Consider the following 27813-nt stretch of genomic DNA (forward strand, 5'->3'; position numbering starts at 1 on the left):
CAAACACATAGAATTTCTTATCAATTTTCATATCTTAGAAACTCTTAAGTCTTAGAGTCTGAACTGTTTTGTATTGTGAACACACTGATTTTATATCAATTGTTCAACCAAACTTATTCATTGTAATTAGTTTGTTTATAAGTCTCTTGCTTTTGTGCATGAGCATAGTAAATCTCTTGCTTGTGTGCTTGAGCAATTGTAATCTTGTGTGATTATAGTGAAAATCTCCTTGGAAGTGCAAGGGAGACTGGACTACTTCCAGATTGTGCAAGGAACCATGATAATTGCTTGTGTCTCTTTCTTCTCTCTCTCTCTCTCTCTCTCTCTCTCTCTCTCTCTCTCTCTCTCTCTCTATATATATATATATATATATATATATATATATATATATATATATCTTTTATATCTGTTGCATTAGACTATGAACATTGTTTCAGACTCTGAACTCTATCACACTCTGAACTTTGTGTTTTTCTCACCTTCACACATTGCTGAGTGTGAGTCCCACTTTACAAATAAGCGTAAATTTCATCGTTTACTAGTGAGAAATGTGTTAGGTATGATTCAAACTTTGTCATGTTATTGACTTGAAATTTATGACATACTATTTATATTTAGGAATAGTTTCAGATTTATGCTTTGATCATAAGATAACTTTAAAGGTGAATCTTGCTTACAATATTTGACTGAATCTTTCTATTCGTACTTTTCTTGGCTGAGGAAATACCTTTTGTGTCATTATGTTAATTTTGTTGCTATACATGACACTTAAATGAGAATTAAGGACTTATACATTAATAGTAAATGGCATCTTCATAATCTATACATCAAGATGGTTGAAATTTTTCTAGATCCCACTTCCATCTTATTCAAGACATTCCATATTGTTTTCGTTAAGAGGGGAATATTAATTGATCCTATTAAGGTAAAATAGTATACATGTTGCTTCTTAAGATTAATTTAAACCAACATTCAAACAAGCAATGGTTGTGGATTTTAAAGATTAAGGCATCAGAAAACAATTTTTTTTTCATTTGGCACATATGTCATCACTCGATTCCTACTATTTCTATGATAAACCATAGAAACATGGGACATTATAATATTTGTTCTAGATGTATATATTCTGAGGAAACTACACTTCATTTATTAAGGGATTGTGTGCACTCTTCCTAAATTTGGCAAGCGATTGGCTTTTCACATCTAAATTTCTATTCCCAACACAAGGTGGATTCATGGATAATTTTTTTTAGTAATTATATAAATACTATCCTTTTTTTAGCGTGTTTGTGATAGAATGGAAAGCTCAAAATTCTTGATGTGTTGGAAAGAGACTTTGTAGTTTTTTAATTTAATTGCAGAAATTAGAAATCTCACAGACATGTTAGAGACTTTCTTCACAATTGGTACTTCAGGGTATTTTCTTTTGCAGCAGGTAGCGTGGTGTAACACCCTAAGACCCAAATTTGAATTATTAAATAAAATAATATATTTAATTAAAAGGTGCTACACATACTCATTTCGTTGTTTTATAAAACCAAAAATCATAATTCAGAAGCAGAAGAATTCATATGAAACAATTAAGTCATCAACACCAAGGTAAAATAAATAAAACTTTCAAAACTTTAAACTTCAAGAAACATAAATCAAATGATAAACCCCCGACCCTAGTGTTATAGATCAGAGCACGCAATTCTACTACATAGATTTCACTAATATAATAATGACAGAAGAAAAGTATCCATCGCCACCTTCTAATCGTCCCGCAGCTAGAGCTTTTCATCCTAAATATTTGTACCTCACAAGTACAAACACCACAAACAGACGACAACAACAACAATAAAAACAACAACAACAAGGGGTGAGAATACAATTCAAGAACATATGATTAGTGAGCATGAACAACATAAATCAATAACAGCATTCTGTCGTCAACATTAACATCAACATTCTCACACATGATTTACAACATCAACAACTTTCAAAACATTGTCATGTATATGCGAAGATGCAATTAAACTCTATCACCTATATGATGTGGTATCGTTTCTACTCACCAAAATTGCATGTCAGAGTTATGCTACTTAGCATACACATCACTAGAAATCATCACTAGAATCCTAATTTTGTTATGATGCATGAAGACTCATAATTAATAGATGTCGCGTCATTTTTTAGAGGTCAAGGCTATTTGATTAGCTTTTGACTCACTAATTAATTTCACGACTGAACATTTAATTTTTTTAGAAAAGGGGAAAAAAGTTCAAACCACCCCATATTTTGAAAAGATTTAGGGTTCGGGGGTTAGTTACATAAAGGGAAGGTATTAGCATCCTTTATGTCCGTAGTACTCTACGGGAACCTCTTGGTTTCATTTAATTAATGTGCTATAACTTGCTTGTTTTTAAAAAAATGGAATTTGAAATGATAAAAGAAAGGAGACCTAGTTTATCTACATTTTATTGATTTGGAAGGACAAGTCCTTTGCCTACGTACCCGTAAGGGATCAAAACCTCGTAGTTCGGGGTAGAAATTGGCGTTTGATTGGTTGAGTGTTTTTTAATGTTTTTGAAAAGGTTTTAAAATAAAAGCCAAGTGGCAAAATGGAATTGGTTTGTATTTTTTATATTAAAAGAAAATGGACTCATGATAAAGATTAAATTGACTGATATTTGATTAAGAAAAGAAAATAAAAAAAAGACGGTCACTTGATTTAGTATCAAGGTTTGTTTATGAAAATATTTTTGTGGTTTTGGTTATTTGCATATTTTTTGTTGTTTTTGAATAATGATTAAACTAAAATTGAAACTAACGGAGCAAGAAAATAAAAGCGTAGGTATCTTGTAGTGACGTTGGATCACTACAAGAACCTTTAACCTAGACTAGGAGCATAAGAATAAAGCATACACACACGCGCACACACACATGCACCTACAACTATTACATTAAAGCCTATGATACATTCTAAGGTCTGCAAAAAAAGATAAACATGCATGATAAATTTACATTAAATCCTAAAATACATTCTAAAATCCATATGATAAGAAATAAACGACACAAAATAAATATGTATGCAATAGATAAAAGAATGATAGATATGCGGCCTAATCTAATAAATATAAGAATAATAAAGTGCAAAAGAAATAAGAAATGCAAGACGAAATTAAAATGCATGAAGAAATAGGTAAAAGAAATGATATGCAAAAAGGGGGGTGCAGGAAGTAAGCGGGGGGTGCAAAAATTAAAAAGGACAGATTGGGCTTCAGAGAGGAGATAGGCGTGTTGGGCTAGAGGCTTAGACGATAAGGAGCGCGAGGGTGAACCGGAAAGCATGAGCAGGCGCACACTGAGTCCAACAGTGCCTATAAATAGGTTGTAGGACAGAATTAACTCATTTTTAACAAAAATTTCTCTCTCTATGCATTTCACTCACTCGGCTCTCTCTCTATATGCATTCTCAAGAACATATGAATGTTCTTCCCATGAGCCCAGAAACCGGCCAATGTAAGGGTCTACCGGCGGCGGTTGGCCGGCCCTGAGTGGCGGCGCCGCCCCTGGAAACTTAAAAGCTTATTTTTTTTTTGACAGTTTTAAACTCTCTTTCTCTCCTCTACCTAAAAACCTAAAAACCTGAACCTATGTTCCTGGATTAAAAAAAAAGACAAGATACTACCTTTTAAGCTTTTTGTTTGTGGATCCGGTGGTTTTGTATTGCTGCGGTTTTGTGTTGATGCCCGTGATATTGTTTGCGACTTCGTGTACGGGTTTGATTCGTCGACTGGACTGCCAGGTCTGTACGTTGATTTCGGCTCTGTCGGCGTTGGAATCGGCTGAGTTTGAGAGGCTGAGATGTTGGCTGCGTGTTCTTGTTATGTTGGTCTGTTGTGGGTTGTGGAAAAAAAACGGCTCTGTGTGTGTTGTTTATTGATGATGTTGATTTGACTGTATTTAGGGATTTCGTGACGGTTTTGACTTCTTATGTTATTTGAGTTGTTGGCCGAAATAGAACTTGTGGTTTTTGTGATTGATTGGATTGTGTTACTGCTGTGAAAATTGCTTGCAGGTTCTCTGTCACAGGTTATGAAAATTGGATGTCGAGTGAATTGGTTATGCGTCTTTCATTCTTTGTGCGTGTAATTGGTTTTTTTTGTTCTTGTGCAGATGCTGATTTTATAGTCTGATGATTAGGTTAGGGTTTGTTGATAAGTGCAGAAAATCTTGTGACATTGGATTGCAATGAATTGAGGAATGCCTGGTTCTGTTCCTGAAGTTGGGTAACGCGTTTCACAGCTTGCACGTATCAGATAGGGACTGTTTGGACTTGGACTATTTTTTTGGACATTATCACTTGGACAAGAAGAGTAATAAACAAATAATAATGAAAATGAATAAAAGACAAAGTAATTAAAATTAAACTAAAGAGATAAAAATAATTTATAAGATTAAAATAAAATTTTAAAAAAATGATTAAATTAAAAAAGATTAAATAAAAAAATGGAAATTAAAATTAAAATAAAGAGAGAAGAAGACCTGATTCGGAATCAAAAATGAGTATTTTAAAATACCTCTCTGCCGAAATTTTCATTGAAACGTCAGAGATCGATCAGGGTTAGGTGACACGTGTCGGTGTATAAATGCAGGATCCTTAGGTCAAAAATTAGGGTATGACAGATGCCCCTATTTAAGTTTCTTCGTCCGGAGATTTGAAGATGAAATCTTTGATTTGACGGGTCGAAGAGACTTAAATACAAAGCACACCAGTTTTGGACCTAAGATGCTATGAATGCTCGTGATGCAAGTATGAATGCAGGACGATAAATATGACTTGACTGAAACGAGAAACAACAACGGGATACCCAAATTTGTTGAAGAAAAGGGATCCGACTCTGCTAGAGGGAATATAGTTTCACTGCGGAAAATGATTGTCTACTACCGTATTGACAGTTGTGTGAAGACAAAAACTTTGGGGTGACATCTCTTGAACGATAGACTGGGGACGACACATTTGAAATTGATTAATAACATCACTGGAACAGCTATCGCTGGGGATGACACTTTTTGAAATTGAAATTGAAATTGATTAGTGACATCACTAGAACAGCCACGCTGGGGATGACACTTTCGAAACTGAAATTGATTAATGACATCACTGGAACAACCACGCTAGGTATGACACTTTTGAAATTGAAATGGATTAATGACATCACTGGAACAGCTAACGCTGGGGATGACACTTTTTGAAATCGAAATTGAAATTGATTAGTGACATCACTTGAACAGCCACGCTGGGGATGACACTTTTTATATGACAAGAATTTTGCAAGCTATTCGCTTGACACACATGTAACAAAAGAGGATTGCAAGCTATTCGCTTGACACACATAACGACAAAAGCGGGTTGCAAGCTATTCGCTTGACACACAGGTAACAAAAGATGTTTGCAAGCTATTCGCTTGATGCATAGGTAACAAAAGATGTTTGCAAGCTATTCGCTTGACACCATGTAACAAAAGATGTCTGCAAGCTATTCGCTTGACGCATAGGTAACAAAAGATGTTTGCAAGCTATTCGCTTGACACCAGGTAACAAAAGATGTTTTGCAAGCTATTTGTTTGACACACAGGTAACATAAGATGTCAACAAGTTATTCACTTGACACACAAGTAACAAAAGGATGTTTGCAAGCTATTCGCTTAACACACATGTAACAAAATAGGTTTGCAAGCTATTCGTTTGACACCAGGTAACAAAAGGATGTTTGCAAGCTATTCGCTTGACACACATGTAACAAAATAGGTTTGCAAGCTATTCGCTTGACACCAGGTAACAACATATGTTTGCAAGCTATTCACTTGACGCACCGTGAGTGAACACCGAACTGAAGGGATACGACAAAATAAGACTATGGGTGACTAATGCAATCATGTATGAATTGATGTTGTGTATGAATATGCAAAAGTATTAATGTATGAATGTAACTTGTATGACTGTATAAACTGTATATGACAGGTGAACTTGATGAGACAAGATACGACATGTAAGATGAGAGGCGGATTAACATCGCAGTACAAACACTCGACAGACTTCCTTGGAGATGATACTATTGTGAATAAATCAAGACGTTGACGGTGTAAAACCCGACACAAGGTAGCAACTGATGCCTCTTAGGGGGAAAGCCCATTGTTTAAACAAAAGTCTGGAACAAGTGGCCATTTGTAAACAAGCGCAGAGTGTATTTCCATCGGCATGCTTCAACAGTCATTTTTGTTTTTGTTTTTTTCCTTTCGAAAGTCCCTAACTTTTGCCTGGACCGCCCTTTCGGGTTTTCAGTCCACCGGGAATATATTCTTTTTTTGTGCCCCTAATTTTTGCCTGGACAACCCTTTTGGGTTTTCGATCCACTAGGACGCTCTCTATTGCCTACGCCGCCTTTTCAGGTTTTCAGCTTAGCGAGCTCTTTTTGTATATTTTTTTTTTGTATTTTTGGACGGTGACAGCGTTTTGCTCAAGGCAGAAGTCCTTTCCATAATTCTTAGCTCTGTTTCTCTTTCGGAGTGCAGCCGTTCTCGAAACGGATGCTGATGTACGTTTCAACTACTCACGAGTTCAAAAAAAATGAGTGTGTTTATTGCTCACACTTTTCAAAAATGTAAAAAAAGTTTTGTATTTTGAAATTTTTTGCTTCAAGTATTGCCATCAAAAATAGAAGAAATTTTGCAAATAGAATAAATGAGAGCTTCAAATAAATGGGAACAGGCTCAAATTTTTTGAATTGAGTGGTGACCTACCAATGGCATGGCTCCACGGATCTTTGAAAATTTGTAAATGGTAAATATATTGGGAAGGGTACATTGAACACAATAACCGTTATACTCCATGACAACTTTGAGTGCCCCAGTTCCGAGTCTTTGATCTGCAGATGCTTCGAATCGGAGGTTCTTTTGACAACTGGATGCCCCAAGAGGACTGTGTTGGCTGATGCAGTTACTTGTCATGATCCTTAACTTTTGCATAGATCGCCTTTTTAGGTTCTCAATCTATCAGGATAATCTTTTTTTTGTTCATGTCTCTAATTTTTGCCTGGACTGGCCTTTCAGGTTTTCAATCCACCGAGACGCTCATTTTTGCCTAAGCCGTCTTTTCAGGTTTGCGACTTATCGAGCTTTTATATTTGACAGAGTATTTCTTGACTGCACCGGCGTTCATAGGACGTGTGAGTTTTGTCACCATCCATAGTTGTAAAGTCATTGCACACGGGTCTTCATATTTAGGCATCCATTTGCCCCTGGAGTCTGGTTGGAAAATAGTACAAAGTTTCCTTCTTGAAATTCATGGGGACGAACCTTTTTGTTGGAAGTTCGTTTCAAACCTCTTTTGATATATTTGTACAAGGTCGTCATGCGGTTAAATTCGATCAAGCTTGGACTTTAGTAGAACTCCTATTGACGGGACTTCGACATCCACGGGAAGCACGACCTCCATGTTGTATATTGGGGAAGGAGGGAGGGTTGCCCCTGTTGAAATGTGTACTGAAGTACGATATCCATGCGAGATAACGGTAACATCTCATGCCAGTCTTTGTGAGTGAATGGCATCTTTTAGACGATCTTCTTTTGTTTGCAGCTTCGACGGCTAAGATGCCCCAGTATGCGAGAGATTTGATCAGGAGTCTCCTCATTCTCTTCTTCAGCTTCGGACACAAGGAAACTCAAAGTTGGAAGAGAGTACACGATTAATGTGTTGAACGGACTTATTAATGCATGATTTGATTTTTGATTTTGACAAGTACAAGTTATGATTATGCAGATATTTGAGAATGAAATTTATTTTTTGGTTTTTTGTATTACCATTTTGCCAGAAAAAACACAAAATAAAATCAAAGTCAGGATAAAAACGACCTTTTTATTAATGATGGAAAATACATGAAGCAAAAAGCCCTACACAAGTTCACTTTCGTCTTAGGCGGGACAAAAGGATTATTTTGAAAAGCAGCAAACAACAAATTAACTCATTATTTGAACAGATAAGTAGTAGTAGGAACATTAAAAAAAGACCCAGTTGCGGCTATCCACTCCAATCGTCATAATACTAGGTAATAATTTGACAGTGGATTAACTTGCACGTCCGAATTCAATCTCCGAAACGTAACATATCGGCTTCAATCAGCTTTTGGACTTCAATCTTCAAAGAGAAACAATGCTCGATGTCATAGCCGGGTGCTCCTTGATGGAAGACACATGAGAGGTTAGGTTGATACCAAACCGGCTACTCGTTAGGCACTCGAGGAGGCGCCCTATTTTGGACAAGGTTCTTCATGAGCAAGATGGGAAGCAGCTCCGCATACATCATTGGGATTGGGTCAAACTGCATCCTTGGAGCATGTTGTCGAGGCTGCTGTTGATGTTGGTGTTCGGGCCTATAACAGCCTGATTTTTGCTAGATTTATTTATTTAATTATTTAATTGCTTTTATGCATGCTTGTATGTGCTCGTATGTGATTAATTGCCTCTGTGTGTATTTTTGGTTGGGAATTGTATAATTCGGTGTTAGAAGGGTATTTTAGTCATTTTTGACTTAGGGGCATTTTGGTCATTTTGAGAGTAGGGGTAATTTTGTAATTTTGCTGAGGATTATTTTTAGTGCTTAGTGGGAGTGGTTATTTTACTAAGTACTAAGGAGTTGTGGTGAATTATTTTACTACCGATAAGTGACCGTTAGTATTGCATTTTACCGTTAAGTTAAGTGAGTAGTAACATTTTGGGTTGGAATAGAAATGGGTTAGGCCCATTAAGGTATTGTGAGTTGAGTCCAATTAATTAGAACCTATATAAACTCTTGTTAGTAGAGAAATAGGGTTTTTCACCAACATTTCACAATTGAGAAGAGATAGAGATAGAGAGAAGACAAGGGTTTGAAGAGGAGATCTAGAGAAGGCTAGAGGGAGGTCAAGCTTCAAGGATTGGAGCTAGGATTGGAGCTAAAGTGAAGCCCTAGTTGTTTTTGTGAAGAATTAAGGTAAGGGGGTTAGACTTTAATCATAATCAATAGTTGTAGATTCTACCCTAATTCTTTCATTAAGTGGTTAATTTGATTTTAGGTGTAGAATTCGTGCTTAATTTTGATGACATGATTATATGCATGAATTGAATGTTAATTATGTTGTTGTTGTTGAATTTGTATGTTGAAATGGGTTGATATGCATATGACATGTTCTTGTGAAAAATTGATGATGAATGATGTTGTGGTTGTTGAATTGTGAGTGATTCCATGTCCAAATGTTGTTGTTGTTGTTGTTGTTAGATATGTTGTTGTTGAATTGATGCATTGGGTATCATGAATTTGGTGAATTGGTGATGAATTTGTTGTTGTTGAGAAAGTGTTGGTGAAATGGTGAATTTTGTCAATTTGATGTTTTAATCTCAAACCTTGTGTATGTTTAAATGTTTTGAACTGTATATGACCTGTAAACATCTTTGGGATTAAGTTTTGGGGATTGGAAAGATTAAAATGGGGATTTTGGGGTGAAAAGGGTTGGAACCCGTAACAATTTTTGACAGAAACTGATACAGCACGCTTAAGCGTGCTGCAGCTTGCTCTAAGCGAGCAGCTTCTGGAGTTAGGACGCTTAAGCATGCTCCAAGCGTGCTAAGTCCAGAAGCTACTGGAACTTGGACGCTTAAGCGTGCAGAGGACGCTTAAGCGTGCAGCTTCCAGTTCAGCCATTTTTATTCCTTCGCTTCGTGCACTTGGGGACCAATCCGGGCTTTCTAAAATGATTCTTTGGACTTGTTTAACCTCTGTTTATACACCTAATCCTACTGGAACATCGTTTGAATCAAATTGGACTTGGATTGGTGAAATTCACTTAACTTTGAAAAATGGTCCAAAACGTTGATTTTTCCGAAAACTCGTTTTTCTCCGAAAATTGAAGTAGGATCAGAGTTGTATGATGTTTATAAGATTTCTAAAAATGGTTGTGATTGGTTTCATCAAGTCTTAACATGTTTTGCTTTGAAAATGACATTCTTTTGGAAAAATGAATAATAGAGATGAACTTTGTGATTTTCATGAATTCATCTTGTTTAGCCGGTGAAACGCCAAGGTATACTCTACTACATTTATATGTAGTTGAAAGGTATACTTAGTTGAGGCATTGAATCTTGTTTACTTGGTTTGGTTCAATAACTTCAATTATTTTGAAAATGAGATACCGATAGACGAACTTTGTTGAAAACGGTTCCTTGAACCAATTACCTTGTAAATCTTTTGGTGAATGAATTTATATGATTAATTGAGGATACATGAATGGTTGTTGAAGGTTGGATATGATGTTTATCATAAATGTTGTATTCTTCCATTTTGCTTGGTTTGTGAGAAGTATGTGGGATTGTTGTGAGATATTGTGTAGTTGATGAGGAATTATGTGATGATGACTCATATGTGAATTGTGATTTGTGTGGACATGAATACTTGATAATGCAATGTTGTTGAGCTAGTCAATGTAATTGGAGGTGTACATTTACATTGTCGTTGGTAGTTGTATGTTGAAGTTGAGCATTATCAGGGTCTTTGTTGTATGTCAATGCATCATATCATATGAGGTTAGTTGTGAAATGTAAAAGGAGGTGTACTTTTACATAGTAAGAGGAGGTGTACTCTTACTTAGATGTGCGGTTGGCATCTAATGTTTATGTTGGAGATTTTGTATATGAATTTTTATCCGCTGTGACAGTTAAGATATTTACCTAGATATGCATGATGAGTTTTTGGATTTGTTTAGACGTAACGTCTAATTCTTGAATATTTGATATATTCGCATGTTTTATTGCTTTAATAGAATTAGGGTGTTACAGGGCCCTTGCTGGAACTGCGGCTGCTTTGACTCGGCCTGAAGTGTTGTGATCTCTTGTTCAGACTGATACGTTCACTCTTTTTGTTTGAACGAGTATTGTAGGTGCGAGTCGGCCTTCGACGAGGACAGTCAGACCACTTTTGAAACAGGTTGACCTTTGTATGGAAAAAAAATTTGTGAGACTCGGAATTGAGACTATGAAATGCAAAGTGATGCATGATGCTTATGCAAAAATAGACACACATTTTTTTTTATCGAAGGACTTATAAAAGCAAATTCGTAAACATCGTAGTTGAAAATTTCATTGACTAATTAAAGTACTACAAGATAATTCCCTTTTAACAAAACTGAGCCAAGGGATAGACTCCAAAGTACATCACAAAATGCTAGGAAATAACATAAAGTGGTGAAACAACTGGCGAAGAAATCCATGCACTTCTTTTTGCTGATAAATTGTGCAAGCCTCGCACTTTGGGCTTGGATCTGAGCATTTTTCTCAATCAACTGTCGCTCTTTCTTGAGGAGCTTATGCTTATGCTGCATTATTTCCACATCCCTATCTGCTACCTTGGATAGATTTTCCTCGTACTTCCTTTTCCAAGTATCACACACGACTTAAATCGGCCATTTTCTCCTGGTACTTCTCTTGGGTAGTAGGGGGTAAGGGTAAAGGTAGTTCTGGGGTAATTGAGGACAAGTACCTCGGTAGAGGGTAAGGCATCCTATACTCAGCAGCTCTATCGATAACCCATTGGGTATAGGTTTCATAAGTGAGGTCCGACTTATCCCCTAATTGATTGTTGTTTTTCCTGCGGATGGTATGCCAAGCTTTCACGAACTGATCTCTCATACCCTTGCTATCGGTGAGGTTAAGATAGAATGTGCTCTCTAGTGCAATGTTGCAAGGCTTTTCTTTCATAGGATACCCGAACTGGCGTCTAGCAAGGATAGGGTTGTAGCTGATTCCCCCATGTATACCGACGAGAGGCACATTACCGAACTCTCCATATGAGTCAATGATGGTTCCAATGTCGTAAGCTGGGTTGTACCAAACTACATCAGCTGGAGCAACGGACATGATATTCTCTGAGTATACAACTCTGTCTTTGGAGAGGTAGGATTGAGGTAGATGTGAGGTATACCACTAATACAATAAAGGTGCACAACAAAGGATAGTTCCGCCCTGCTTATCAGTTCTGTGGTGGATGGAGTGGTAGGTATCAGCAAGGAGAGTAGGGACCGGGTTTTTTGTGAGGAAAATTTGGATAGCATTAGCATCGACAAAACCATTAACGTTGGGGAAAAGCACAAGACCATAGATGAGCAAGGCCATGATAGACTCGAATGCAAGGGTTTTCTTTGCTGCAATAAAAATGTTGGCTTTATTGATAAGGAATTTGGAAGTTAGTCCCTGGATTTTCTCTTTCCCTTTGGTAGTGAGGTTATCAGTTATGTCAGATATCTTGAGATGAAGGGCTTTTGCATTATCTGATGCCTTGGGGGCCCCCTCGAGACCACAGAAAGGTACTCTATCAAGTATGGGTAGACCGACCAAGTAAGAATACTCTTCAAGGGTGGGGACAAGCTGATAGTCCGGGAAGGTGAAGCAGTGGAGGCGAGGATCGTAGAATTGGACCAGAGTCTTGAGGATCCCTTTGTCGAACTTTGTGTTGAGAATCTTGAGCAACTTCCCATGGTGAGACTGAAAACCCGCTGGATTAATAATGACATCTCCTAAACTCCTCAAGCCTTCCAGATTTTGGCATTGGAAGTTATACTTCTTAACACTCCTAGTAAGCATATCTACAATGTTTACAACAAAAACTTGTTTATGTCCTTCGATATTTTTTTTAATGAGAAAAAGAGTTTGTTTATGAATGAATGCATGTATGCATGATTATGCTAACACAAACGATGAAAATATGGTGAGGTTAAGTCCACATGTTGGAGTCAAGGGTAACAACGCCATTTGGTAAGGACTATGGTTTCATTTGTACTTGTAACAAAGGTTCTACCAAGTTCCCAAATTGCAACCCCCTTGTGAATATATCGGTGTATAGGAACGCTCCTAGTCCAATAACATTCATAAGGTAGTCTAGTTTGAGTGTAGTATCGTGTATCAACTAAAGTCAAGAATGTTCTCGGTTTAGCCACCGCACTACGTCCTAAAAAGGCCAAGATGGGTTAAGGGTAACTAAGGTCCACGGCTTCGCGGGACACTCACATTGAAAGTAATAACGTTGACATGGATGCTCATGACAACAAGAGTACTACCTTCCGTGAGGCCTCCACCGAGTAGGGTTATCACATGTACACATGGTCCAAGAATGCTCTTGGTATGGCACTATGATTATACCCCGTCCTATCTTATATTTCTCTCAAGTCCGGGTTAGGACTTATCTCACCACTCACGTTAAAAGAAGGAAGAAAGGAGAAGAAGGGACAACATATATACAAGTATTTCCATCTTTTATTTTTTTGATTTTTTTTAAGCAAGTCATAGCACAAAAATTAAATAAGACCAAGTTAGGCTCAACCCTCTTGGGGGTTTCCCCAGTGAAGTCGCCATTTCTGTCGCGTCATTTTTTGGAGGTCAAGGCTATTTGATTAGCTTTTGACTCACTAATTTATTTCATGACTGAACATTTAATTTTTTTAGAAAAGGGGAAAAAAGTTCAAACCACCCCATATTTTGAAAAGATTTAGGGTTCGGGGGTTGTTATACCCTAATTTTGGACCTAAAAATACTGACTCAATTCTTCTTTTCTTGCATGTTAAAACCATCCAAAGGGTTTTTCTTGCATTTCAAGTCATTTGAATTGCCTCTGGTCAATTGCATCTTTCTCTGCATCTTATTTCCATGTTATTTGCAAAAATTCATGAAGAAGGGTATTTTAGTCATTTTAGTCCTTGTAAATTGTTTGAGTTTTTTCAATTGGTCTGTATAAGTCCTTGTTTTAATTCTATGTTAAAATCCATTTCAAAAATCACATTTGAAGTCATTTTGAGTCAGTTTAGCCCCTAGGGGCATTTTAGTCATTTCCTGTGTTAAAATTCCTTTTAATCTTTGAGAATTGTCTCTGAGTCTTTTCATTTAGCTTGTATAAACTCTTGCTTTAATTCCCTATTAAAAAAGCATTTTAAAAATTGCATTTGAGTCATTTTAGTCCCTAGGGGCATTTTGGTCATTTCACATGAAATTTTGACAGAGAGAGGTTACTTTGAAGTACCTCATTTGTGTAATTGGTTCGTTTTAGTCCTTTTTGTGTCTTTTATTGGTTTCACGTTACGTTTTTTCCAATTTACCAATTTTATTTCAATTTTATTATTAATTGCATTTCAGTCCTTCAAGTTTTAAAAAATTGCACTTAGGTCCTTTTCTTCCATTTTATTTTTTTCTTTCAAAGACTTTTTCAATTTTACATTTTAGTCCTTTAAGTCCAACTTTTGTTTTTAGTCTTTTTTTTATTATTGTTTGGTCCTCAAGTTTTAGTCAATTGCAGAATAGTCCTTTTTGCAAAATTGCGGATTAGTCCCAAAGTCTTAAAAATTGCAGGAAGGTCCTCAGGTCTATTTTAAGCCAAGGCCGAGCCAGTCTCAGTCCAAGTACAGGTGTCAGATTGCAATTGGTTCAGTGGTAAACATGGCAGCCTATATAAGGCCACCTAATCATTGCAACAGAAAGATGATCAATCACTTTCTGCCAACTCACACAAACACGTTTCACCCATTCCCTCTCCTCTAACAGAATCAAAACCCACTTTTTCATCAAGAACATGATGAAGCTCATGAAGAACTTCATCATCTAACAAACCCTAACCGTTTCCAGATTCACCAAAACCAACACAAATCAACAAATCCATTATCAAATACACAAAATCAATACAAATTTTCAAAGGTCGAAGCCAAAACGTTTTCAATTCAACAAATCTTTTCGAATTTAGCGAAAGTTCTCAGTGATTACTTGCATAATCATCATCATAGAACTTTCATCCTTGCAATTCAAGCGTGAATTCGTCAACAATCATGACGAATTCAACACGATCACAAGGAAAGTGTTGAGAGAAAGAAGAAGAGAAGTTGGATTCGAATTGAACCAGAGAAGAAGAAGAACAACAACGAAGCACTTACCAGAAGCTCAGAGAAGGTTCGCGAAGGTTTTCTTCGTCTTCTCACTTGAATCTCCGTTCAAATTCAGGTAAACTCACGAATCCTTCTCGTTTTCATTTTAAATCATCATCGAAGGTTCGTAAACGTAAATAAACGGTGAAATGAAGTAGGTTAACAAATTCCAGAACTTGTTCTTTCGAAAAAGATTGAAAAAGATTGAAAAAGAAAGAAACCGAAACATCAAATGTAGATCTATAGAGTTTCACCGTTTATTTCTCAAATCTAATTCATATTTGAAATCAGCATGAAAAATAGAGTAGTTTAGGGTTTAGATCCAGGTAGATCGGAGAAGATTAGGGTTCCGTCACCGGAATCTTCACCGGCGGTGGTCAAGTCCGCCGGAGAAGACGACAGAGTTTTTAGAGAGAAGGGAGAGAAGACTGAGACGTAGAGAGAGAAAGGTAGGAGTGAAATGAAGTGAACCGGTCCACAAACCCTTATATAAGCAGCTGAACCGGTCTGGTTCAGTCTTGGTTCACTTGGCCTTGCATCCTGGCCTTCAGATCTAGGGTTCGATCCAATTGGATCAATCCAACGGCCTTTGTTGCTCCCTTGTAGATCCAGGATCCATTTCCCCCTGGGCCTGGGCTTGGGTTTGGATTTCTTGCGTTGTCCTTTGTTTTTTTTTGCTATTTTCATCACTGTTTCTTGCTGTTTGCACCCCTATATGTTCAAAAACTTTGATAAAAATTCCATAAAAATTTACACATGTTCTTGATGATTTTTGTTTTGTGCTATTTGTTCACTGAAAAACTTGATAAAAAAATATTGACGTATTTTCTTGCTTATTTCTTGAGTCTTGTATTAAAAAACCTATGAAAAATTGCTTGATTTCCATTCTAATTCTTGAAAATATTTGTGATCCATGCTATGTGATTTTGTGAAGTTTTTAACCTATTGTTTTGAGTGTGTTTTGCTGCATGTGTGAATAATGATTAATTGCTTGCTTTGCAAGTTTTGTTAGTGGATAAATAATATGTCTAAATGCACTTCAAAATGCAAAGCTTATCATGTTGCTTTGATTCTCATTCTACAACCTGAGTTTGTGCCCTTGAAAAGTGTGTTGAATTATGAGAATTATAGGTTATGTGATTCTTCTATTTTTGAGGTTGAGTTTTAGCTATATTCTGCATTATCTTGTGTTAATTGCTATGCTCTTGTTATAGTGTTTCACTTGCTTTACCTTTACCATATTACACCTTATGCTACTAACAATTTCATCATGTTTCATTCATCCATAAGCATCTCATCCTCCATCCTATATTCTTAGTCTTTATTTTCTTACACTTTAAAATTCATGCAAAAGTTAGAATGTAAAGCCTAGAGATTTTGTAATTTTCTTTATGCTTTTAAATTATTGCAAGACCATAGCATGTATTTAGGCCAATGATGTAAAGGACAATGGACTCTAATGATGTACACCGACACAAGCACCGACACATGCACACACATCACATGGATACTTTAGATGTATGTTTAGGGAATGTATGTTAGATGTATGTTTAGGAGCCTTGAAACTTAGACAAAAATTCTCTTTTCAAAAAAAAATATATGAACAACATCACTCAAATCATTTTCCAAATAAACCTTGGGATCAAGTCCCATTGTATTTTCCCTTTATTTTCTTAAACAAAAATCTTAATGAATTTTGATCATACTTGGATTTCTTTTGCAAAATGACTAATTCAACCTCATATTTTCACAATCTTATGCCCTTGAGGCCTCTCTCTCTCTCTCACTCTTCAAAATTCCATTTTCAAAATTAAAATCAACCAACAAAAACAAAAACATTTTTGTGGAAGAGAACTACATGGAGTTTGATCCCTTAAAAGGGTATGTAGGCAAGAAGTCAAAACTTCTCCAAGTCCAATAAAACAAAAATTCAAACATCTTCTTCTCCCTCCAATTCTTCACTTAGCAAACTCTTAGGTGTAAATATCATTTCTTAAATAGCATTTAAAAATAAAGCGCGCGTGTAGAAAGTAAAGACGGTTCCTATAGGATACTATAGTCGTTATGGGTGCCTAACACCTTCCCGTAGCGAAAACAACTCCCGGACCTCGATTCTCAAAGGGTTTTTTTTCTTATTTTTCCCTTCCCAAGAAAAAATGAGATATCAAAGGTTAAAAAGGTTCAAACTTAATCAATGTTTGACACCCGAAAAACCAAGATAAAACAGCTGGCGACTTCACTGGGGAGATTCGAGAGTTACGCCTAGTCTTTATTTCCACGCTTGCGCTTTTGTTTTTACTTGCTCTTTTTTGTTTTCTTATGTGAGTAAATGTTTAAATTCTTGCTAACGTGTGGGGGTGAGAATATCAAAAGTCCTACACCCGGGCTGAGTGAACTTAGGATTTAGGGGGGATATAATCAACAATTCATTCCGAGGGTTGCCTCGTGTATTGGATTATGCGATCAATCCCACATAGCTGAGGCATTTTGGGGGTGATGTTGTCGGCGCGTGTTGTCGCGTTTAGGCACTTTACTTCTAATTGTTCTATGACGCTATGAACCGTAGATAACCGAACCCATCCATGGCCATTTTCTAGGATGTAGTGCGGGGGGCTAAACCGAGTGTTGTCTCGAGTTTTAGTCGTCACGCGATACTACACTCAAGTTAGACCTTCTTACGGATAATCATGGAGCGAGTGTTTGTCTCGTGGCACCACGATATACGTCAGAAAGGTTGCAACTTGGGAACTTTTTAGAACCCGGTTACTATCATCCAAAGCCCTAGATTCACCGGACACCGTGTCCACCCATGACTCCTTGACTTTGAATTTCAACCCACCATGTTTTCTCCGTACTTGAACATAATCATGCATACATGCATACATGCATAAACTCTTTTTCCATGCATTTATCGAAGGGCTTAGACGAATTGAATTTGTAAACATTGTAGGAATGGGGAAGACTAAGTCCTACAAGTTCAAGGAAGTGGATTTGGCTAGTTTGAGAGATTTGGCACTCAAGATCAAGGATCCGACCGGTTTCCGACATCGTTACGGGGCCTTACTTACTCTTCTCCGGACTAATGTGGATGAAAAACTTGTGCACACTCTAGTGCAATTCTATGATCGGGACTATCGGTGCTTCACTTTTCCCGACTTTCAGTTAATGCCCACACTCGAGGCTTATTCTTGCTTGATGGATCTATCTATTGCTCAGGGGGTACCCTTCGCGGGACTTGAGAATCCTCCTACTCCTTTGGTTATTGCCCGTGATCTTCATCTCAAGACCACCGATGTCTCCAAGAATCTTGTCACTAAGGCTCATATCCGAGGGTTCACTTTGGAGTATTTACTTGAGAAAGCCAACCTCAAAACCACTTGTCAAGACACTCTCGAGGCTATTCTTGCACTACTCATCTATGGGCTTATTCTCTTCCCGAATATTGATGACTTCGTGAACATGAATGCTATTATGATCTTCCACTCCAAGAATCCGGTTCCTACTTTGCTAGTTGACACATACCATGGTATTCACGATCGATCCGGCAAGGGTCGTGGATACATTCTTTGTTGTGTATCTCTCCTCTATAGGTGGTTTATTTCGCACCTTCCGAAGTCTTTCCATGATAATCCAGAGAATTGGACTATTTCATAGAGGATCATGGCTCTCACCCCTAATGAAGTGGTTTGGCTCACTCCCGCTGCTAGAGTCAAAGAAATCATCTTCGGTGGTGGAAAGTTTCTTAATGTACCTCTTCTTGGTACCCGGGGTAGAATCAACTATAACCCGGAGCTCGCCTTGCGACAATTTGGTTTCCCGATGAAAGAGAAGCCTATCTATCTTGCTACATCTCCTTACTTCTTCCATTACTCCAATGCACCCACAGGAATAAGAGAAGATTTCATAGAGGCTTAGTCTAAGCTTCGGAAGAAAGAGGTGAAGCATATGGGTGTGAGGTCCGGTATTGCTCATGAGGCCTATACTCAGTGGGTGATAAACCAGGCCGAGAAGATTGGCGTGCCTTACCCTGCCATGAGATATGTGTCTGCATCTATTCCAACCATGTCTTTGCCTCTACTCCCACCTACCCAGGAGATGTATCAAGAGCATCTAGCTATGGAGAGCCGAGAGAAGCATCAGTGGAAGACTAGATACTATGAGGCCGAGAATTTGATCATGACTTTGGATGGAAAGGATGAGCAGAAGACTCATGAGGTTCTAACTAGAGGCTTATTCTTCCTTGACCGGCTTACCCATAGCCAAAGGGACACCTTTTGCGGGACTTGAGAATCCTCCTACTCCATTGGTTATTGCTAAAGATCTCTATCTCAAGACCACCGATGTCTCCAAGAATCTTGTCACTAAGGCTCACATCCGAGGGTTCACTTCGAAGTATCTACTTGAGAAAGCCAACCTCAAGACCACTTGTCAAGACACTCTTGAAGCTATTCTTGCACTCCTCATCGATGGGCTTATTCTCTTTCCAAATCTTGATGACTTCGTGGATATGAATGCTATTATGATCTTCCATTCCAAGAATCTGGTTCCCACTTTGCTAGCTGACACATACCATGCTATTCACGATTGATCCGACAAGGGTATTGGATACATTCTTTGTTATGTACCTCTCCTCTATAGGTGGTTTATTTCGCACCTTCCGAAGTCTTTCCATGATAATCCAGAGAATTGGTCTATTTCACAAAGGATCATGGCTCTCACTCCTAATGAAGTGGTTTGGCTCACTCCCGCTGCTAAAGTCAAGGAAATCATCTTCGGTGGTGGGAAGTTTCTTAATGTACCTCTTCTTGGTACCCGGGGTGGAATCAACTATAATCCGGAGCTCGCCTTGCGACAATTTGGTTTCCCGATGAGAGATAAGCCCATCAATCTTGCTACATCTCCTTACTTCTTTCACTACTCCAATGCACCCACAGGAATAAGAGAAGATTTCATAGAGGCTTGGTCTATGCTTCGGAAGAAAGAGGTGAAGCATATGGGTGTGAGGTCCGGTATTGCTAATGAGGCCTATACACAGTGGGTGATAAACCAAGCTGAGAAGATTGGTATGCCTTACTCCGCCATGAGATATGTGTTCGCATCTATTCCAACCATGCCTTTGCCTCTACTACCACCTACTTAGGAGATGTATCAGGAGCACCTAGCTATGGAGAGCCGAGAGAAGCATCAGTGGAGGACTAGATACTATGAGGCTGAGAACTTGATCATGACTTTGGATAGAAAAGATGAACAGAAGACTCATGAGGTCTTGACACTGAAGAAAGAGTTGGCTAAAGCTAGGAAAGAAATTGAAGAAAAGGATAAGTTGCTCATGAGGGACTCCAAGAGGGCTAGGGGTGCCCGTGACTTCTACGCACGATACTGCAGCTATGAGTCCGAGTCTGAGTCTGAGGATGATGCTTCCACTTCCTATGCTTGAGGATTTCTTTGTCCTGTTGTTATTTCCAGTTTTTTATGTTGTTTTACCTTTCAAAGTCTATCCCTTGGCTTAGTATTTCAAAGGGAATTATCTTGTAAGACTCTGTGATGTTTGATTGTTTTGTCTGGTCTTGATTGATTAGTAATGTTTACAAGTTTCTAATTTGTCTAAAACCCTTCGATAACATAAAAGAGTCTTTTTGCATATGCATTTACACATCTCATGCATCATATGCATTCATTGGTCACAAAAGACTTCTCTCGTGCTCATTGCCTCCTAGTTCTCCTGCCGCAGTCTGAAAAGTGGCTCGTGCTCGCAAAGTTTACCAACCAGATAGAGTTCATCAAACAAGATTGTACAAGAGAAGAAACATGGCTAACTTTGAAGAAGAAAATGCTCAGCTCCGTGTCGAATTGGCTACTATGAAAGAAGATTTGGCTAAGGCTCATGATGCTATGTCTACCATGATGGCTGCACAAGAACAACCAGCCACATCTGTTCCAACTTCTACTGAGGTGATCCCATCTATCCCACTATCTACTGTGACATCTGATGCTCGGTTTGTTATGCCCAATGGACACCCTTATGGACTCCCTGCTTTCTATGCCCCTAATACTGCGGCTGGTATTTCTAGTATTGGCAATCAAGGACAGATTCCTATGACAACTTTTGTCTCTACACCTATTTCTATGCCTCAAGTGACTACTGTCGTTACCGACCCATTTGTACACACTGAACAACAGGTAATTTATGTTGATACTCCGCGTGGACAAGACCCTATGATGGAGGCTATGAGAAAACAGTTAAGAGAGCTAGCTGGAGAACTCCGTGAGGTCAAGGCTAGCCGTGGGAACGGTGTTTCTGCTAAGGCTCGTGATCTATGCCTGGTGTCCCGATTTGAGGTTCCTAAGAAGTTCAAAGTACCAGATTTCGACAAATACAATGGATCTTCTTGTCCACATAGCCATGTCATTTGGTATGTCCGAAAGATGGCCAACTACGCAAATAATGATGCAATGATGATCCACTGCTTCCAGGATAGCTTGATGGAAGATGCGGCAGACTGGTACACTGGTTTGAGCAAAGACAATATCCATACTTTTGAGGAACTTGCTGCTGCTTTTGAAAATCACTATGAGTTTAACACCCGTTTGAAGCCGGATAGGGATTCTCTTAAATCTTTGTCTCAAAAGTCAGATGAAACCTTCCGTGAATATGCTCAGAGATGGAGAGGGGCAGCTGCCCGTGTTTCTCCTCGGCTTGACAAGGAAGAACTGACACAGACATTCCTGAAAACTCTGAAGAAGGAATATGTTGAAAGAATGATAGTCTCTGCTCCAAATAATTTCTCCGATATGGTTACTATGGGAACTCGTCTAGAGGAGGCTGTCAGAGAGGGTATCATTGTTCTTGAGAAGGGTGAGTCCTCAACCAGTGCACCAAAGAAGTATGGTAATGGCCACCATAAGAAGAAAGAATCTGAAGTAGGGATGGTATCCGGTAACCCGTCTACAGCTGCTACTCAATTACCTTTACCCTACCAATATATGCAGTACTCTCAACATCCTTTCTTCCCACCATTCTACCAGCAATATCCTCTGCCACCGGGTCAACCACCAGTACCCGTTAATTTCATTGCTCAGCAAGTACAACAGCAGCCTCCTGCTCAACAACAACAGCAGCAACAACAGGGTCCTCGGCCCAAGACTTATTTCCCACCAATACCAATGCGATATGCTGATCTGCTCCCAACCCTACTTGCTAAAGGCCACTGCGTCACCAGACCAGGCAAGCGTCCGCCTACACCATTGCCTCCCAGGTTCCGACAGGATCTTACATGTGAATTCCATCAGGGCGCTCAAGGCCACGATGTTGAAGGTTGCTATGCTCTGAAGTATGTTGTAAAAGACCTGATGGACAAAGGACGGTTGACTTTTGAAAATAGTGTTCCTCATGTTCTTGACAATTCTCTTCCAAGCCATGCTGCCGTTAACATGATTGAGGCTTTCGAAGGAGTTCGGGTCCCTAGAGAAGCTCTTACTTTGGATGTCTGTAATGCTGCTACTCCTTTGATACCACTACATGTCAACTTTGTCAAGCTTCTTTGTTCAATCACGATCATGCTTCTTGTTCAGAATGTCTTCAAAATCCTATGGGTTGTTGTGTGGTGCAAGGTGATATACAAAGCCTAATGGATGACAAGCACTTGATTGCCAGTGATGTTTGTGTGATTGTGCCAGTGTTTCATGACACTCCTGCTGAAAGTGCCCCTCAGACAAGGAATGTTGAACCTTTGGTGATCAGGTTCCCTGGTACGGTATCTTATGCCTCTACGAAGGCAATCCCTTACAAGTATGATGCAACCATGATTGAGAATGGAGTGGAAGTGCCTCTAGTATCCCCAGCTACGGTTGATAATGTTGCTGGAGAAATTACAGCTCTGAGAAGCGGAAAAGTCCGTCCACCCTTGTTCCAAAAGAAAGTGGTTACACCTGTTGCAACAATAACTCCACCAGTTACTCCTCCTGTTGACAAGAACGCCGGCCCATCAGGCCAATCTATTGACGAGTCTAATCTGGACGAAATTCTGAGGCTTATCAAAAAGAGCGATTATAAGATTGTGGACCAGCTGCTGCAAACTCCGTCCAAGATATCCATCTTGTCTCTGCTCTTGAGCTCGGAAGCTCACAGGAAAGTGTTAATGAAGGTCCTGGAACAGGCCTATGTTGATCTTAAAGTCTCTGTGGATCAGTTCAATGGAATAATGGGTAACATTACTGCTTGCAACAACTTGGGGTTTGGTGACGATGAACTCCCCGAAACAGGAAAGCACCACAACTTGGCGCTACACATCTCAGTGCACTGTAAGTCTGACATGATATCCAATGTGGTGGTGGACACTGGATCATCTTTAAATGTAATGCCTGAGACTACACTGAGACAGTTGAGTCATCATGGACTCTCTCTAAGGGGAAGTAGCTATTTGGTTAAGGCTTTCGACGGATCTCGCAAGGATGTTCTTGGGGAAGTAGACTTGCCAATTACCATTGGTCCTGAGACATTTCAGATTACTTTCCAGGTCATGGACATCAATGCTTCTTACAGTTGTCTCCTCGGAAGACCGTGGATTCACGATGCAGGGGCAATAACTTCTACTCTACATCAGAAACTCAAGTTTGTGAGGAATGGTAAGCTTGTCACTGTACATGGTGAAGAAGCATATCTGGTTAGCCAAGTGTCATATTTCTCTTGTGTTGAAGCAGGGTCCGCTGAAGGGACGTCATTTCAAGGCTTGACTGTTGAATGTGCAGAACCCCGGAGAGCTACTAGTATGGCTTCATTGAAAGACGCCCAGAAAGCTGTTCAAGAAGGGCAAGCTGCTGGCTGGGGCAAGGTGATACAGATTTTGGAAAACAAGCGTAAGGAGGGCCTTGGATTCTCCCCGACCTCAGGCATTTCAACAGGGACTTTCTATAGTGCTGGGTTTATCAATGCTATTGCTGAAGATGCTGCTGGTAGTAGTTATGTGCCCACATTTGTTGTACCAGGAGGCACCATGAGAAATTGGGAGGCCATTGATGTTCCCTTAGTCATCCATGCTTCCATGTAATGTGCCTTGTTACTCATGTTTTTTCTTTGTTTTCAAAATAACAATCCTTTCGCTCTGCCCAAGGCGAAAGTGATATCTTTGTAAGGGCATGTTTGTTTCGGCAGTGCCGTTATCAATAAAAAGTTGTCGTCTTTTCCACGACTCTTTGTTTTTTTACTTTTTAGTGCCTTTTTCTTGGAAATAATGGTAATGCGAGAAAAAACCAAAACATCTGTATTTTCTTATTAATTTCAAAAATCTGCATGAAAAATATTTTTCTAAAAAATCATCCCAATCATATTATGCAGATTGAACCACGATAAACCCGTTGAACACAGTGACCCTATGGTTCCTCCAAATTTTGAATTCCCGGTATATGAAGCCGAAGATGAGGAGGATGATGAAGAGACACCATATGAGATTACTCGATTTCTTGAGCAAGAAAGAAGAGCCATTCAGCCTCACCAGGAAGAGATTGAGCTTGTCAACCTGGGCACTGAAGAGAACAAGCGAGAGATCAAGATCGGTGCTGCACTTGAGCCAGAGGTGAAAAAGAAGATTACTCAGCTTCTCCATGATTATCCAGATGTCTTTGCATGGTCTTATGAAGATATCCCGGGTCTAGATCCCAAGATTGTGGAACATCGGATACCGACAAGACCTGAATGTCCTCCTGTCAAACAGAAATTGAGAAGGTCTCGTCCAGACATGGCTCTTAAGATCAAGGCTGAAGTGCAAAAGCAAATTGATGCGGGTTTCCTCATGACAGCTGAATATCCTGAGTGGATTGCCAACATTGTACCAGTGCCAAAGAAAGATGGGAAAGTTCGAATGTGTGTTGATTACAGAGGTCTGAATAAAGCTAGTCCGAAAGATAACTTCCCATTGCCTCATATTGATGTGCTTGTTGACAGTACTGCTCAATCCAAAGTGTTCTCCTTTATGGATGGTTTCTCTGGCTATAACCAGATACAGATGTCACCCGGAGATAGAGAAAAGACGTCCTTCATCACTCCGTGGGGAACGTTCTGTTATAAAGTGATGCCGTTTGGCTTGATAAATGCTGGTGCTACCTATCAAAGGGGTATGATACTCTGTTTCATGATATGATTCACAAAGATATTGAAGTATATGTTGATGATATGATTGTGAAATTAAGTGATGAAGAGCATCATATTGTGTATTTGAAAAAGATGTTTGAAAGATTGAGAAAGTACAAGCTGCGGTTAAATCATAACAAGTGCACATTTGGTGTAAGATCTGGAAAGTTGCTAGGCTTCATTGTCAGTCAAAGAGGCATTGAAGTTGATCCTGATAAAGTCCGAGCCATCAGAGAGATGCCGGCCCCTCAAACTGAAAATCAAGTCAGAGGTTTCCTCGGACGTCTGAATTACATTTCAAGATTTATATCTCACATGACTACTACCTGTGGACCAATCTTCAAATTGCTCAGAAAGATTCAGCCTGTTGTATGGAATGATGAATGTCAAGAAGCTTTTGATAGCATTACAGAATACTTGTTGGAACCACCTATCCTTGTCCCGCCAGTGGAAGGAAGGCCTTTGATTATGTATCTGTCAGTGTTAGATGAATTCGTGGGCTGTGTCCTCGGCCAACAAGACGAGACTAGAAAGAAAGAACATGCTATCTACTATCTGAGCAAGAAGTTCACCGACTGTGAGACTCGGTATACAATGCTTGAAAAGACTTGTTGTGCTTTAGCTTGGGTTGCCAAACGCCTGCATCATTATATGGTGAATCATACAGCTTGGTTGATATCCCGAATGGATCCAATCAAGTACATCTTTGAGAAGCCTGCTCTTACTGGAAAGATTGCACGTTGGCAAATGTTGTTGTCTGAATATGATATTGTGTACAAAGCTCATAAAGCAATCAAAGGAAGCATCCTTGCTGAGCATCTTGCTTGTCAACCTCTTGATGATTACCAGCCAATTAAGTTTGAGTTCCCTGATGAAGAGATTATGTATCTGAAAGCAAAAGACTGTGAAGAGCCACTGATTAATGAAGGACCAGATCCCAATAGCAAGTGGGGATTGGTGTTTGATGGTGCTGTCAATGCTTATGGTAAAGGAATTGGGGCCATTATTGTAACTCCGCGGGGGCACCACATTCCTTTCACTGCTCGAATAACCTTTGAATGCACGAACAACATAGCTGAATATGAAGCATGCATCTTGGGCATTGAAGAAGCCATTGATATGAGAATTAAGCACCTTGACATCTATGGAGATTCCGCACTTGTTATTAATCAGATAAAGGGTGAATGGGAGACTCATCATGAGAAACGGATCCCTTACCGTGACTATGCAAGACGTCTGTTGACATACTTTACCAAGGTTGAGCTGCACCATATCCCTCGGGATGAAAACCAGATGGCTGACGCTCTTGCTACTTTGTCTTCCATGTTTCGTGTGAATCACTGGAATGACGTGCCCGTAATCAAGGTGCAGCGTCTTGATAGACCCGCTCATGTGTTTACTATTGAAAATATGCCAGATCAAGCTGATGGAAAACCTTGGTATCATAATGGAAAACCTTGGTATCATAATATCAAACAGTTCTTGCAGAGTCATGAATATCCACCTGGTGCTTCCAACAGGGATAAAAAGACCTTGAGACGATGGGCTAGCAGATTCCTTCTGGACGGAGAAATCCTATACAAGAGGAACTATGTCATGGTCTTGTTGAGATGTGTTGACAAACAAGAAGCTGAGAAATTGATGCATGATGTACATGATGGTACCTTTGGGACCCATGCTACAGGTCACACTATGTCAAGAAAATTGTTAAGAGCCGGCTATTACTGGATAACTATGGAGCGTGACTGACACAGGCACGCCAAGAGATGCCACAAATGTCAAATCTATGCTGACAAGATTCATGTGCCTCCACATGCCCTCAATGTTATCTCTTCCCCATGGCCTTTCTCTATGTGGGGCATTGACATGATCGGAAGAATTGAACCAAAGGCTTCCAATGGACATCGTTTCATTCTAGTGGCAATTGATTACTTCACCAAGTGGGTTGAAGCTGCTTCCTATGCAAATGTGACCAAGCAAGTGGTAGTGAATTTTATCAAGAATAACATCATCTGTCGATATGGTGTTCCTAACAAAATCATCACTGACAATGGTTCCAATCTGAACAATAGCATGATGCAGGCTTTATGTGAAGAATTCAAAATTGAACATCACAACTCTTCTCCTTATAGACCTCAGATGAATGGTGCAGTTGAGGCCGCTAACAAGAATATCAAGAAGATTGTTCAGAAGATGGTCACTACTTATAAAGACTGGCATGAGATGCTACCGTTTGCCTTGCATGGTTACCGTACTACAGTGCGCAGTTCAACCGGGGCAACTCTTTTCTCTTTGGTATATGGTATGGAAGCAGTTCTCCCTCTGGAAGTGGAGATTCCGTCTCTTCGAGTGATCATGGAAGCAAAATTAACTGAGGCTGAATGGTGTCAAAGTCGGTATGATCAATTGAACTTGATTGAAGAGAAACGTATGGATGCCATGGCTCATGGACAGTTGTATCAAGTGCGAATGAAGAACGCTTTTGACAAGAAAGTCCGACCTCGAGAATTCAAAGAAGGCGAACTTGTATTGAAAAGAAGGATAAGTCAGCAACCCGACCTAAGGGGCAAGTGGACACCTAACTATGAAGATCCTTATGTTGTCAAGAAGGCTTTCTCCGGTGGTGCTTTGATCCTTACACACATGGATAATGTTGAACTCCCAAACCCTGTTAATGCCGATATAGTCAAGAAATACTTTGTCTAAAAAGAAA

The 27813-nt window shown here is 39.2% G+C and overlaps 1 pseudogene; it reads left to right on the forward strand.

Annotated features, from left to right (window-relative positions):
- The window catches only part of LOC146922313 (uncharacterized), a 145238-nt pseudogene extending 121217 nt beyond the window's left edge, over positions 1 to 24021 (forward strand).
- The last annotated feature ends 3792 nt before the right edge of the window (positions 24022 to 27813 follow it).

The sequence above is a fragment of the Medicago sativa genome, chromosome 5, assembly GCF_051527215.1.
Source record: "Medicago sativa cultivar Bolivia chromosome 5, Bolivia_mono, whole genome shotgun sequence".
Lineage (NCBI taxonomy): Eukaryota > Viridiplantae > Streptophyta > Magnoliopsida > Fabales > Fabaceae > Medicago > Medicago sativa.